The sequence below is a fragment of the Danio rerio genome, chromosome 2 (assembly GCF_052040795.2).
Source record: "Danio rerio strain M-AB ecotype USA chromosome 2, GRCz13ab, whole genome shotgun sequence".
Lineage (NCBI taxonomy): Eukaryota > Metazoa > Chordata > Actinopteri > Cypriniformes > Danionidae > Danio > Danio rerio.
In genome coordinates this window covers 33,318,741-33,324,521 of record NC_141022.1, presented here as the reverse complement: position 1 = coordinate 33,324,521, position 5,781 = coordinate 33,318,741, and positions in this window count along the sequence as shown.

Here is a 5,781-nt window from a genome sequence, read left to right as displayed (position 1 = left end):
ATGCCCCCGCTGTGCCCCTCCTTAATTACCAGACCAGGCCAGAGACACTCGTACAGTACCCACCATTCTCTGTGTCAAACACCATTGTTCTGCAAGTATGGTTTAACAATAGATCTATGAAGACTTGGGGGGGATGAACAGTTCAGAAGTGTTTTTATGATGTATGCCATGTGTGACAGGATACTCATTCATGTCAAATACTAATGCCATTGTACTGGTGCAAGAGGTGAACAGCAGGGGGAAGTAAAACTATGAACTTTAGAGTGGTTTAGTTATGGGGACCAGTTCTCATTTTTAAATAGTTGTTTATTAACTTGCTGCTTGTATGATTTTAAGGCAGAAAAAGCATTTATTATGCCTAATCTGCATGAGATGTGTCCCACATCTGAACTTCACAGTAAAAAAATGCTTTATTAGCTATTAACAAGCAGGAAATTAGGAGTGTGATGTAAATGTTGTAGTTAATAATACATACAGAATTATTAGCCCCCCTGTATATTTATCCCCAATTTTTGTTTAACAGAGAAAAGATTTATTCAACACTTTTCTAAACATAATAGTTTTAATAACTCTAATAACTATTTTATTTTATCTTTGCCATGATGACAGCAAATAATATTTTACTAGAAATTTTCAAGACACTTCTATACAGCTTAAAGTGACATTTAAAGGTTTAACTGGGTTAATTAGGTTACCTAGGCAGGTTAGGGTAATTAGGCAAGTTATTGTATAACGATGGTTTGTTCTGTAGACTATCAAAAACTATCAGGGGCTTATAATTTTGACCTGAAATGATTTTTAAAATACTAAAAACTGATTTTATTTCGGACGAAATAAAACACATTAGACTTTTCCCAGAAGAATAAATAATATTAGACATACTGTGCAAATGTCCTTGCTCTGTCAAACATAATTTGGGAAATATTTAAAAAAGAAAAAAAATAATTCTAATTTTTTAGGGGGCTAATAATTCTGACTTCAACTATATAATCACCACACTAAAGTGTTCAACAGTAATTTATGATTTGCTTGGATCCTTGTGAAAATGAACGGAATGGTTATGAAATGTTTTAAATATACATAACAAAACATGCTTTTTGGTAACCATTGTTTTGATACACTAACCAAATGGAAATTGGTGTGGGGAAAAACATGGTTTATGCACTTTTACTGTTAAAAAAAAGAATGAAAAAAAGAACAGTTTTTAATGTGAAAACGATAAATATTGTAATCAGCGAGTATGCTCAAAGGCCATCTTACTGTAATTTACTGATTTATGAAAATTATCTCTGGTGTTGTTATACATAAATAAAAATCATGGCTTTTGTATCCATTGTTTTACAAGGTGTGCATTCCATGACAGAGTTACATAATTACAAGATTTCAAAGAGCATTCATGTCCTTGGTGAACTTGTAAATGGAGATGGAAGACACAAAGCTTTCAAAGCTTTGAATCAACTGAACCAATTGCTTCACAAAATGATTCAACGTTTTGAAGCATTCCAAACACCATACTGGGCAAAGCCAGCTTGGTTAAAACCATAAAAACATGCAACAAAGAAGGAGTACAATCTTCTTCAAATTTGGTTATTACAACATGGAATGAACGTGGCCTATGACCTTTGTACCTGACCAATGAAGGTTCATGTACATAAAAAAAATAGATTCACAGATGATTCCTTAGATTTACTAAAAACAAATTAAGTTAAGTGGTTGTAAACAATTTATTTCGGCTGAATGTAATAAAACAAATAAGTTGAACATTACTAAATTTTAATGAATTTATTTAAATTCAACTCGTAAATTGTTTGCAACAGTTTTGTAGACATCATTTTTTTCCAGTGAGGCAAAGTTTTGTAGAAATTTTTGTTTCAGTCAAAGAACGTGAATAGCGAATAACTTGAGTAGAACATCACATGAAATTACTGAGCATGAACAACAACATAATAATAATAATAATAATAATAGAGAACTCACAAGTGTTTTTTTGAGGGGATTAAAAATACCCACAAATCTCTATAAGTGAATAACTTAGCAGAAGTTGAACACAACTCAGGATGTGAGATCTGTTAAGTTTGCGAATTATTCTTAAAAAGCTATTCAGGGTGGGGGAATCTGGCAGAGCTCCCAGAAATCTCTGAGAGAAAGGTTAACTGTCAGTATCCCAGCAGGCAGGGATGGCCGCCTCTCAGGAGGCACTGGCCCAGGAGGAGAGAAGAGGGACACTCGCTTTTGAGACTGACAGTGTGCAAATAGATAGAACAGTGTCTGGCCTGTGCGGGTGGGACAGGGGGAAATGGGAGGGATGCGGGCGATGGTGTTTCACAGCACTGACACTCTGACACACATGTCATTTCCACAGCGCCACAGTTCCTGAGCAAAATATATTCAAATTTATTGACAAGCATGATGTTTACACAATGAAATGCGCAGATGTAGATGTTTCACAAAGGATTAGGTCCGCATTACAGAAATGGACGGCACTTGCAAGAAGCAAAAAAAAAAAAAAACAACTACAGTATGAGGAATTTAATAATTAAAAAAAATTTAACTGAAAATCTATTCGTTTGTCCCAAATTTGGACAATTCAAAATGGTCATAAGAGTTAAAAAAAAAAAAAATTTTTTTGTATTGAGTGTTTTTCAAGACTTCAATGTGAATTATAGTTTGAACATTGAATATTTGATTTAGATATTTATTCAGAAACACAGCTGAAGTCTGAATTCTTAACCATCTTTGATTGTTTTTCTTCTCCTTTTTTTTAATTATTTCCCAAATTATGTTTTTTCTTTTGAAGAAAGTCTTATTTGTTTTTTTTTTTCAGTTTGAATAAAAGCAGTTTTTAATTTTTAAACCCCATTTTAAGGACAAAATTATCAGCCCCTTTAAGCTATATATTTTTCCGATAGTCTACAGAACAAACCATCATTATACAATAACTTGGCTAATTAATTACCCTAACCTGCCAAACCTAATTAACCTAGTTAAGCTTTTAAATGTCAATTTGAGCTGTATAGAAGTGTCTTGAAAAATATCTAGTCAAATATTATTTACTGTCATCATGGCAAAGATAAAATAAATCAGTTATTAGAAATGAGCTATTAACACTATTATGCTAAGAAATGTGTTGAGAATTAAACAGAAATTGAGAAAAAAATAAACAGGGGGGCTAATAATTTAGGGGGGCTAATAATTCAGGGGGGCTAATAATTCTTCAACCGAATGTTTACTGTATATACAAAAAATTAATCTTGACTCACCCTTAAGTGGTTCCAAACCTTTAAGTTTCTTTCTTTTCTTTTTTTTTTTTTGAACTCAAAAGAAGATATTTTAAAGAACTTTGCAAAGCAGTAGCCACTGACACTGAAAAAAAATAATTTTCATACATTTTTCCCATGGAAGCCACTCATGCTACTTGATGTAATATTCAATGAGATTCATTCTTCTATCACACAGCTTATGCAAGAACCAATGAGAATTTTTCTAGAGCAGGAATGGGCAAACTCAGTCCTGGAGGGGCCGATGTCTTGCAGAGTTTAGCTCCAACCCTAATCAAACACACCTGCTTGCAGCTTTCAAGTGATCTTGAAGACACTAGCATGTGACTAGCGATGTTTGATTTGATCCTCTTGGACTGAGTGTGCTTATCCGTGTTCTTGGACATCAACTTTGGTTTGGTTTGGCTCTTTATGAACATTAAAAATGTCAAAGATTTGGATGAATATACAAAAATATCCAAGATTAAATTTTAAATGCCTTGATTTGTGGTTTGAAGATGAGTGGTTGACTTGAGGGTGAGCAAATGTTGACCAAAATGCATGAAAATTTCAGTTTAAAATTAGCCCTTTTGATTTGTTAATATAATGTATACTACGGTGACGCAGTGGCACAGTAGGTAGTGCTGTTGCCTCACAGCAAGAAGGTCACTGGTTCTAGCCTTGGCTGGGTCAGTTGGCGTTTCTTTGTGGAGTTTGCATGTTCTCCCTGTGTTCGCATGGGTTTCCTCTGGGTGCTCCGGTTTTCCCCACAGTCCAAAGACATGCGGTACAGGTGAATTGGGTAAGCTGAAACTGTCGATAGTGTATGAGTGTGAATAAGTGTGTGTGGGTGTTTCCCAGAGATGGGTTGCAGCTGGAAGGGCATCCATTGCATAAAAACGTGCTTGATAAGTTGACGGTTCGTTTCGCTGTGGCGACCCCAGTTTAATAAAAGGACTAAGCCGAAAAGAAAATGAATGAATAAATAAACGAATGAATGAATTGCATACTACAATAATCATTCATTTTCATTTCGGCTTAGTCCCTTTATTAATATGGGGTTGCCACAGCAGAATGAACCGCCCACTTATCACGCATCTGTTTTACGCAGTGGATGCCCTTCCAGCTGCAACCCATCACTGGGAAATACCCATTCACACTCATACACTACTGCCAGTTTAGTTTTTTTAATTGACCTATACAGCATGTCTTTGGACAGACCCAGCTGAGGCTCGAACCAGCAACCTTCTTGCTGTGAGGCAACATCGCTATCCACTGCGCCACCGCGTCGCAAATATTTATTAATTAAATACATTTTTTTTTAATGTTTTGAATGTTTTTTTTTTTTTCTAATACCTTTCAGATCTGTTCAAGATAAATCAACAAACGTATTGGAACTGGAGGTTGTAGGCGTCACATGATATTTTCATCAGTTTTTAATTAAAGTCAAATTGATGTAATTGTTGTCTGTCAACTCCCCTGATACACCACTTGTTTTTATTGCTTTGTGTCTAGTTATTCATCGTAATATCACATGAATGCCAAGGAATGAATATTTGATGCATAAATGCTTTAGGGATGAAAGTGGTTTCATTCCAAGTCCAATTTTGCCGCATGCCTTTCTGATTTAAATGATGTCAGAATATCATAAATCTCTCTTCTGTTTAGCAGTTGGTGATGCCAAAAGCAAAGTAATTAAGTAATACAGGATGCTGGTGAAGATTCCAAAAATGTTAATGATATCTTTTTTTTTGCCTTTTATCTTAGTCTTATAAGATTTTGTGCTCTCCTTTTACAATATATTATTGGATAGGTGCTAACCATAAACATTAAATGGCAGTTAATAAAATAAAATACAAAATAAGTTCTAACAAATTTAGACATTTCATTTTGTAAATCTTTAATTGACGTCAAGCCATTAATTTCACTCTTCCAACATAAACCCGATGGCAGCATTTCAAGAGTTTAAATCAACGATCTGGATGCTGGAGATAATATTTGAGCAGAATATGTGAAGGCAGAATACTAAATGTTGGTCTCTAAATGTGCCAACATGCTCATCCTGTAGCTCTGATATTAAAATGCAGAGACTTATTTCTCAGAGGGCACAGTGCCTCTTTTCTACCCCCCTGTTTTTTGTTTGTGCTCATAATTGGTTGGTGGTGGGTGGAGACACAGATGCATAGGATGGTGGGAGTTCTTATGATGCCAGAGAATGGGCACCTCTGTATTCGGTGGGCAAACAGAGGCCCGGAGTCCGGCCAATGACACCGGAATACATTTCCTTGAAGGTTACTGCGCTCATCACAGTGGCAGTTTGGGCATCACTGCAAGAGCTGGATGGATGCCAGTGTCTCTGTTGTGCTCTAACAAGATAGAGAAATGGAGGATGGGAAAAGGACAGAGTGAAAGTAATTTAAGTGAGAGCATGTGCAATAATAATGTATGCATATTGTTTATATTACTGGAGGAGTCAGTTATAATTTGGTAAGTAGGTCAAATGGGTCATTCTTTGGTCCGTTTT